Source organism: Pelophylax lessonae, assembly GCF_965119305.1.
Source record: "Pelophylax lessonae genome assembly, chromosome: 4".
NCBI classification, from domain to species: domain Eukaryota; kingdom Metazoa; phylum Chordata; class Amphibia; order Anura; family Ranidae; genus Pelophylax; species Pelophylax lessonae.
Window position 1 is genome coordinate 533,782,627 of NC_138771.1, and position 10,996 is coordinate 533,793,622.

Sequence of the window (10,996 nt, forward strand, 5' to 3'; positions counted from 1 at the left end):
AGGCGAACAAGCCGCTGCACATGAGGCAGGGAGAGTCGCATCCAGGATGCACAAAATCGGGGTTAAGAAACCGCACAGCGTCCAGTGAGGTAGCCACCTCACCAATCATCCCTGCACCGAACAGGGATGGGTCGTTCACTGTGCCAGGAGCGTTACCTGGCTGAACACTCGATGGCAGGCCGGGAAGCCACTGACCCACAACCTGCGACCAGGGGGATCAGCTCGAGACCCGGCCCGCACGAATCCTCTTCATCAGAAGAACTAACTAACGCTGACAAAAACAGCTAAGTAAAGAGAGAGAAAAAACTCAAACAAAAATCCAAAAAGAGAGAGGCTGAGACAAAATGCCCCAGCATAGAAACATCCAGCTACTCCTGACAAGCTAGACATTGAAACTGAGGTATGGATACAGGAAGTAGGAGGGTATTGACTGAGGGGACCACCCCCTGGGGGTGGGATGTGTTAAAGCTTTTATATTGACATATTCTGTTGCCTAGCTACTCCTTCGGAGCAAAGTCTAATACCCCATTGTGACGAATATGGAGATGGCGGCGACTGTCGGAGGACGTAAGAGAAAATATTATTTTTACCCCCCCCCCCCCCCAAAAAGAGACTTTAACCGCTTCCATACAGAGCAGTTAGACACCCTTCCTGCCCAGACCAATTTTCAGCTTTCAGCACTCTCACACTTTGAATGACAATTGCTCAGTCATGCTACACTATAACCAAACAAAATTTTTATCATTTTTTTCACACAAATAGAGCTTTCTTTTGGTGGTATTTGATCACAACTGGGGTTTTTTTTTTTCGTGATATATGCAAAAAAAGAGCAAAAATTTTGAAAAAAAAAACACTTTTTTTTAGTTTCAATTATGAAATTTTGCAAAAAATAAATTTTTCTTCATACATTTGGGCCAAAATGTATACTGCTACATGTCTCTGGTAAAATTAACCCAAATTAGTGTATATTATTTAGTCTGTGTGAAAGTTATTGAGTCTAGAAGCTATGGTACCAATTACTGAAAATTGATCACACCAGATGTACTGACTGCCTATCTCCTTTCTTGAGGCCCTGAAATGTCAGGACAGTACAAATACCGACCAAATGACCCCTTTTTGTAAAGTAGACAGTCCAAGGTATTTAGTAAGAGGCATGGTGAGTTTTTTGAAGTTGTAATTTTTTCCCACAATTCTTGGGAAAATGAAGAAAAAATGTTTTTTTTCTTTTTTTTCCCACAAAGTTGTCAATTTATAAGCTATTTCTAACACATAGCATGTACACAGCAAAAATTACACCCAAAAATACATTCTGCTACTCCTTCCGAGTATGGCGATACCACATGTGTGAGACTTTTACACAGCCTGGCCACAAAAAGAGACTCCACGTCCAAGAAGCACATTCAGGCGTTCTAGGAGCATAAATACACATAAAACTTTCTTACTACCTATCACACTTTTCAAGGCCCTAGAGCACCAATACAATGGAAAAGTCCACAAAATGACCCCATTTTGGAAAGCAAACACTCCAACGTATATTCTATGAGGCATTATGGGTCGTTTGAACATATCATTTTTTTCCACAGGTTTTTGGAAAATGTGGGAAAAAAATGAAAACTTTTTTTTTTTACACAAAGTTGTCAATTTATAGGATATTCCTAACACATAGCATGTACACAGCAAAAATGACACCCCAAAATACATTCTGCCACTCCTCCTGAGTATGGCAATACCACATGTGTGAGACTTTTTCACAGCCTAGCCATATAGAGGGGCCGAACATCCAAGGAGCATCATCATGCATCCTAGCCACTTGCCTAGGCCTATTTTTGACATTTGGTGTTTACAAGCTAAAATCAGTTGTTTTGCTAGAAAACTGCTTAGAACCCCCAAACATTATATATTTTTTTTTAGCAGAGACCCTAGAGAATAAAATGGAGATTATTGCACTATTTATTATCACACCGTATTTGCGTAGCGGTCTTCCAAACGCAATTTTTTTGGAAAAAATTCACTTTTTTTAATTACAAAATAAGAAACCAGTAAAGTTAGCCCAATTTTTTTCCATAATGTGAAAGATAATGTTACGCCGAGTAAATAGATACCCAGCATGTCATGTTTCAAAATTGCGCACGCTCACGGAATGGTGACAAACTTTGGTACTTAAAAATCCCCATAGGCGACAATTTACAAATTTCTACAGGTTGCCATCTTTGAGTTACAGAGGAGGGCTCAAATTATTCCCCTTGCTCTAACGATCGCGGCGATACCTCACATGTGTGGTTTGAACACCGTTTACATATGTGGGCGGGGTTTCTGTATGCATTCGCTTCTGCGCGCGAGCTAACGGGGACAGGGCGCTTTAATTTTTTTTTTTTTTTACTATTTATTTTATTTATTATTTTTTATTTTTACACCGTTTAAAAAAAAAAAAAAAAATGATCATTTTTATTTCTATTAAAAGAAATGTAAATATTCCTCGTAATAGAAATAGGCACGACAGGACCTCTTTTTTGTGAGATCTGGGGTCAAAAAGTCCTCAGATCTCACAAGTACACTAAAAGATAGAAAAAAAAAAAAAAAATAATAATTATAATATAAAATGAAAAAAAAAAAAAAAAAGGACCTTTAAACCGGTTGCTAGGCAACAACATTTTCCGTAGCTCCGGTCCTCCAAGACCATAGAGTCAAGTGAGGGCAAGCTTGCCCTCACTCGACATCCTGTCTGTGAGGATTCGGGACCGGATCGTTTTCCCCGCTGCCGGCGGGTCCGGTAAGCGGGGAAAGGGACCGGAACGCGTCGGGAGGGGGGGGGGGCGCCTCTTCCGCCATCCCGGAAGGGTGATCCCACAGCGAATCCGCCGCTGGGACCACCCTTATCGGAAAGCCAACCGTCCACCGTTTAAAAAAATACCAGGGTTATGGCAGCTATCTGCTACCATAACACCGGTATTTAGGTTTAAACGGACGACGTATATAAACCTTTTTGGACTTGGACATGGTGGCTGTATGAAGGGTGACAGGTACTCGGGTACTTTGTTGGGCAGGTGACAGGTACTCTGGTACTGATGAGCAGGTGGCAGGTACTCGGGTACTCCGATAGGCAGGTGACAGGTACTCGGGTACTCTGATGGGCAGGTGACAGGCAGGTGATAGGTACTGATGAGTAGTACTCACTGACTGATAGGTGATAGGTGATACTGTACTGATGGGTACTGATGATCAGTACTGATACGTGATAGGTACTGATGAGTACTGATGAGTAGTGATGGGTACTGATGAGCAGGCGGCAAGTACTTGGGTACTTCAGGCGTCAGGTACTCTGATGAGCAGGTGGAAGGTACTCGGGTACTCTGATGGGTAGGTGACAGGTACTCAGGTACTCGGATGACGGGTACTCCGTTGACAGGTACTCAAAGTACCCGAGTACCTGTCATCAGAGTACCCGAGTACCCGTCATCAGAGTACCCGAGTACCCGTCATCAGAGTACCCGAGTACCTGTCATCTGAGTACCTGATGGCCTGATGGGCTGGTGACAGGTACTCGGGTACTTTGATGGGCTAGTGACAGGTGCTCTTTATTGGGGGGGGGGCAATCAGTGTGTTTGGGGTGCACTGTACTTGGTAACTAGCTGTTACCACAATCTCCTCCTCACACAGGATCAGTGTGTGAGGAGGAGAACACGGTGACAGCTAGTTACCGTGTTCTCTGTTGACATTTGTGACCGGCTGTGATTGGACACAGCCGGTCACGTGGTAAAGAGCCAATTTCATTGGCTCTTTACCTAGATCGGGGATCGACTCTGTCCGAGGGACGAGCCTCGTCCCCGATCGCTGCTCTGCGCGCCCCCGGGGGCGCGCATTGCAGAGAGAACGAGCGGCTCGTGCTGGAGCCGCTCATGTGATCGGCTGTGATTGACACAGCCGATCACGTGGTAAACAGCCAATTTCTATTGGCTGTTTACCTTGATCAGTGATGGGCTATGTCCGAGGGACGAGCCTCATCCCTGATCGCGCCGCTGCGCGCCGCCGGGGGCGCGCAGTAGCAGCTAGAACGGGCCGACGTCATATGACGGCGGCCCGGATCTAGACAACCACTTTGCCGACGTCATTTTACATGACTCGGTAAGGAAGTGGTTAAAAGCACGTAAAGGAATTTGACAAGTGGCTGGGGATCTGGTGCAGAAAGAAGTGATTTGGGTTCCAGAAAAAATGGGCTGACTTTTCAGTCGGTTACCGGCTTTATAGCAGGGATGGACTACACCTACATGGTGGGGGGGTGCAGCTCTATTGGAAGAGATGTCCAAAAAGTTGGAGGAAATTTTAAACTAGGTGAGGAGGTAAAGGGATCAAAGAAAGATTTAACCGGCATTGAGCGAAGTTCAGAGGGTGCTATTAGGGGTGATATTGGTAGTGCAACTAGAATACCTAAACCCAAGGTTCATGGGTTGGCAGAATCCAATTGCAGCCTAGAAAAAACGAGGAGAAAATATGCACCCATACCAAACTAAATGGCATGTTTGCAAATGCTAATTAAAGCTAATAATATGGAAGAAATGGAGCTGCTGATACACGAGGTGGATTTCAACTTTTTTGGAACTATCAAACTTGGTTTGACAGCTCGCATGACTGGCTTGCAAGCATCCACTTGTACTCCTTGTATGGGAGGGACAGGGAAGGAAGAGGGGGAGGGGTGTGCTTGTATGCCAAGAATGATTTGCTAGTGAATACCAGGGATGACTTTGCTAATGGGGCAAGGGAGAAGGTAGAATCCCTGCAGCTGGGGCTTCAAAGGGAAGAAACCAATGGAAAATTTGATAGTGTGCATATGCTACAGCCCCCCCCCCCCCCCCCCAAACTCGAAGGATGAGGAATAATCTGATCTCCTGTCAGGAGTAGCTACAAGGCAGGGCAATGTTGTTCTAATGGGGGACTTCAATTATTGGCAATAGTCAGTGCATTCCAATGGGCAACAATTAGGGCAGCTAAAAAAAGACCATAAGAGAAACCTAGCAGAGGAGAGTAAATAACCACCTCCTGCCCTGCCTATTGTAATAATACGACTGGGCGGGAGCACTGCTATCCCACTCAAGCTTTTCGGACAGAGCAGAACGCAGATCATTGTAACAAGCTGCTGAGCAAGGCCCTGGTACCATGTGATCGTTCTGACCAATCACAGTAGTCACAGGTCCGTTGTAAACAATGGCTTTACTTGATAGTAGTGTACGATTATGACCATCTGTGATTGGCCAAAGTGATTACATGGTATAGGGCCAATCACAGCAGAATCTTACCACGTGATAGCTGTGGGCAATTACAGCTATCAAAGTTGTACACAATGGCACATGAATGGATGCCATACAGTTTCACAGTTGCTTATACAGTGACCATCACTGTAATAAGTATAGTGTGTAAAAAAAAAAAAAAAAAAAAAATCACCACCCCAGAGCATGTGGCCTGGTAGAGTTTAGGAAGATGTGGGCTGCATTAATTTTATATTTCCAAAAAACATATTATTCAGGTTGAAATCTCTACTTTAAATCTGAGTATGGTACCATAATCCATTTTAGTACATTTACATTAGATGCGTTCTGTAGTCCGCATTATGCCTGCTGTAGTCAAATCCTTCACTAGATGGCATTAGTGATGTTAAATATTTTGCTGCACTTTAGTTTTGTGTTGTTGCCTTTATGACTTCAAACATCATACATGATAAATAACACAAAGTATTCAACAAGCCTTAACTAGCCCCTTATTTGTGTTTTAGCAGTGTGGTTGCCCTTTGATGTTACAGCGCGTTAAGGTCCTTTTTTCACATGGATGCCCTCCATTCTATCTCAGTAGGGGATCTAAACTGATCCCCCCACCCCCCCCCCCCATCCTTATGAGTCCGGATCAGAACCAAAACAGATGTCACATGTGACATCTGTGTCATTTCTATATCTGTAGGCTTTCTCATAAGCAAGTCTGAGTAAGAATTCATCAGCTGGGATGGCTAATCGCCATTTTTCCACATGACAGGCTGAGATTAATATTGGGGGTATTGCTAGAATTCTAAACTACCAGAACATGTTGAGAAAATTTCTGCAATTTGTTGCTGTGAACCGTGCCAAGTCAGTGAGAGACTTTTTTAAGGGGGATTGTGTAATATGACCTGAGCTCACTCCACTGTATATATACACTGCACAAATGCACACAATTTAGACCTAGAAGTAACACCTTTCTCTAGCGTCATTTTCATGGGCAGTATTTTTTATTCATGCAGTTGAAAATCAGACCAGCAGTTGGGAATCAAGTAGCATTGTTGCAAATAATGAAAGCCATCTAGGTAACCTGAGCAGCTGAAACCTTCCCTCATCTCCAGTTTTAAAGCTAAACTCCAACTTTCTTTTCACTAGAACTGAATGGAACGATCATTCCCAGCATAGATCATACCTCTGTACCATGTTGTTCTGATATTCTTGGTTTAGTTGTGTCTTTGTACCATGTGACACTCTGATGTAGACTGAGTCTCTTTCATAGCCACTTCCTGCTGCATCTCTAGCCTAGAACACACCCCTCTGTAGTCTTTCAGACCTTCAAATAATGTAACATCTGTCACAGCTCTGATTCTGGGTGGGATTAAATATATCTTAATTAGCATTTAATCCCACTCAGTCACACCTACAGGCGTCCAAAGCCCCCAATTTCCTCCTCACCAATCTCATCATTATTCAAAATGAATAGGAAACGCCTTCATACACAGCCTGTTCTGAAAGCTAGTTGTGCTGATGCTGGGAGGGATGAATAGACAGCCCTGGTACACACAGCACCACATAATTCACAATCACAGACTATCATTATTGCACAGAAAATGCGTGCTTTTTCTTGCAGATTGCCCTGCGTTCTGAAATGCGCAGATGTGAACGAACGGTGACCCAAACACGACAGGTGTTTCCACGGGTTTTCAAAATGCACACGTTTTCTGTGCAGGTTGACACTTGTTTGAAAATACGCAGATGAGAATGCAGCCTAAATGGTAACACGTTGCTACGCATTTTCAAACACATGGCAAAGCATGTGTATTCTTGCAGCTTGCTGTGCATTTGGAAGCACGCAGATGCGAACGATCAGTATTGCAAGGGCAATGCACATTGCTGGACTTTTTTTTTTTTTTTTTAAGTTCAAGGAAAAGCCTACTTTTTTGTGGGTTGCTGTGCATTTAGAAATGCGCAGATACAAATGAATGGTAACACAAGCTTATTGCGCGTTGCTGCGTGTTTTTCAAAAGCACGGCATGGTGTGCATTTTCTTGTGGGTTGTTGTACATTCAGAAACGCACAGATGCAAATTAATGGTAATGCAATTACGCCATGCATTTTCTTGTAGATTGCCATGCATTTGGAAATACGCATATGTGAACGAATGGTAACCTGACCTTCGTTGCCATTTTGTTTTGTAAACTCATGACAAAGCACGTTTTTCTTTGCTGTGCGTTTGGAAATGTGTACATGAGAACACAGCCTAAATGGTAACACTGATGTGACCTATATTGTGGCAGGCGCAGCACTACAAAGTGCCTTATGCGCTGTGGCATTAGAAGAATCGGACCTCTCTGACTTCAGTCTAACCAGACTGTCTGTTACTCTATAAATTCCTCTAATACCGTTCTATGGAAAGCAGTAGGTTTAACCACTTAACGACCAGCCACGTAGACCTACGTCGGCTGACTTTGAGTGGTTATACCGGGATGATGCCTCTAGCTAGAGGCATCATCCCGGTACCGTTGTTTGAAGCCGACGGTCGGCTTTCCGTCGGTAACGATTGATGCGGCTTGGGAGCCGCTCGATCGTTACCCGGGGGGCGGGAGGGGACGTCGCCCCCCCCCCCCTCCCGCCGCCTTCCGCGGCTTTGCTCGGGGCTCCTGTCCCACCGGGAGCCCCGAGCACCCAGCCGGCGCGTCCGCCGGCTGGATGGAGTCCCGATGAATGCCGGAAACGGCATCGATCGGGTCTCCGATGACGTAACCCGGAGGCGGCGTCCATGACGTCACATCCGGGTTACTGTGCTGCAAAAGGCGGCAGATTTGAAAAACGGCTGTATGCAAAAATGCCGTTTTCGGCGTTTTGCATACAGGGAAGTGTAGTGGAGGGGTCTAGGGTCTTTTAGACCCTCGATCCCTCCATAAAGTGTACCTGTCACTACATATTGGTGTCACAAGGGATGTTTACATTGCTTGTGACAGCAATAAAAGTGATCAGATTTTCTTTTTTTTTTTTTTTTTTAAACCTGTAATAAAGTTAAAAAAAAAAGAAAAAATAAATAGGGGAAAAAAAAATAAAATTTAGCCGCCCCCGTCACCGTTAGCTCGCGCACAAAAAAAACGTATACGCAAGTCGAGCCGCAAATGAAATCGCTGTTCAAACCACACATGTGAGGTATCGCCGCGATCGCCAGAGCGTGGGCAATAATTTAAAAAAAAGAGCTACACTCTAACTCTAAACTGGTAACCGTTAAATAAATTTAAAGCGTCGCAGATTGAGATCTCTATTGACCGTAGTTTGTCGCCATCCCACGGGGGGGCGCAATTTTAAACCGTAACATGTTTGGTATCTATTTACTCGGCGTGACATCATCTTTCACAATATACAAAAAAAATGGGCTAACTTTACTGTTTAGTATTTTTTAAATGCAGTGAAATGTGATTTTTCACATTTTTTCCAAAAAAATGGCGTTTTAAAGACCGCTGCGCAAATACCGCGTGACAAAAAATTTTGCAATGACCGACATTTTATTCTCCAGAGTCTTTGCTAAAAATATATATATAATGTTTGGGGGTTCGAAGTAGGTTTCTAGGAAAAAATACTGGTTTTAACTTGTGAACAAAAAGGGTCCGAAATAGGGCTGGGGGTAAAGTGGTTAAAGAGCACACCAAACGCTTAAGATATCTTTATTAACTTCAACTTTTCTTCATAGATAACAGTGACACTTTTGCAGCAGACAGTCCATGTACAACATGTGCTGAATACAGTATAACAAATGGTGGATATATTTCTCTCTCTATTGCTGTTTGCTGTTTGAATTTGTTTGCTTGGGTTTGGTTTTGAGTTGTTAGAGTTGTTTGGGTTTGTTTGATAGTTTGAATTCGATATAACTTTTGAAGTTTGATTGTTTGTTTGATTTCACGTTTGGTGGAACAAGTGAGCACATAACTAGTTCAGTATACAGCTGTAATCACATTACTAACAATAGGAACATGTATAACTGTTAATTACCTATTTTTGGCCACTTGCTTCCATAAAACTGCTCTGTGGATCTGTGTGTCTATTCAGTTCTCTTGCTCTGTAGTGGAATGAGAAGGTTGGCTTAGAGCATGAGGCTTCAGAGAAAAAATGGGTGTAAGGCTGGCTGTGATTGGCCAAGACTGTTGCTGAGTGTGAGATTGGCTGTGATTGGCCACAAACTCCTTATGGGTAATAAAGTTTAACTCTGTGCTTTCTGGTTTAAATTCTGCTGTGTCTGAGCTTACCTTACAGGCATATAAATGAATCTTACAGGCAAATTTCCTTTTGCTTCTGTGAACACAACATACAACTGTTATGTGACATCCAAACATGAAATCACACTAAATAACTCTGCTTTTGTCTCTCACATATAAACATATGCACTGTATTGAGGTTATTAACAGGTCTAGCTGTATATGCATGTAGGTCATATTAGCAACCTAGGATACATATATTGCTTCCACGTTTTTTGAAACTCATTTCAAAGGGTGCTGTGTTTTTTTTTTTTATTGAAGGTTGCCATAAGTTCAGATACAAAAAAATTGTAATGCATGCAAGCTGCATGTTGCTAAGCATATATAAAATTCTCACCAAAGCGTGCATTTTCTTGCGAGTTGCTGTGCATTCGGAAACGCGCAGATGCGAACAAATGGTTGCTATGTGTTTTTGAAACTCGCAAAAAAGTAAGCATTTTCTGTGCTGGTTGCATTCGGAAACATGACATACATTGTTGCGCATTTTCAAAACACACTGCAAAGCATACTTTTTTTTTTTTTAATTTCAGTTTGCTGTGTGTTTGGAAACAAGCCAATGTGAACGAATGGTAACACAAATGTGATTTTGTTTTTGAATTCAAGGAAAAGCGTGCCTTGTGCTCAGAAATGTGCAGATGAGAATGCAGCCTAAATGGGTAAAAGTGCGACTTCCATTGCGGCGCATTTTAGAAATGCACATAAAGCATGTGTTTTCTGTGCGGGTTGCCATGCATTCAAACACATGCAGATGGAAACCCAGTCTAAATGGCACCATGAGAGCGATGTGTGTTTGGTGGGCGTAGCCATGCGATCTCTGTGTGTGTTAGGTGAGCTAGCATGCATAAGTGCCCTCTTAGTAGTGATGTCGCGAACCTAAAATTCGCTGTTGGCGAACGCGAACATCGGCGAATGTTCGCGAACCCGGCGAACATTGCGAACCGCCATAGACTTTTAATAGGCAGGCGAATTTTAAAACCCACAGGGACTCTTTCTGGCCACAATAGTAATGGAAAAGTTGTTTCAAGGGGACAAACACCTGGACTGTGGCATGCCGGAGAGGGATCACACAAAAAAAGTTCTTAAAAATTGTAATTTTTTGATAGAGAGCCAATTATTGGAAAAATTAAAAAAAAAAATAAAAATAAAAAATTTCTTTGGATTTAGCATCTGGGGGGGTCTAAAAAGTGTACCTGTGAAGTTTCAGCTCTGTAGCATGTCCAGAACCAGAAAAAAATACGAGTTAGGGCTAGGGTTAGGGTTAGGGTTATTTTTATGGCTAGGCTTAGAGGGTTAGGGTTTAGGTTAGAGGGTTAGGGTTAGGTTTAGTGTTAGGGGCTAGGGTTAGGGTTACGGTGAGATACTTGGGGTTAGAGTTAGTAGCCCTAGCCCTACCCCTACCCCTCTAACTCTAACCCTAAGCACTAAAAATAACCCTAACCTTAGCCCTAGCCCTAACCCTGATTCTATTTTTTTTCTGGTTCT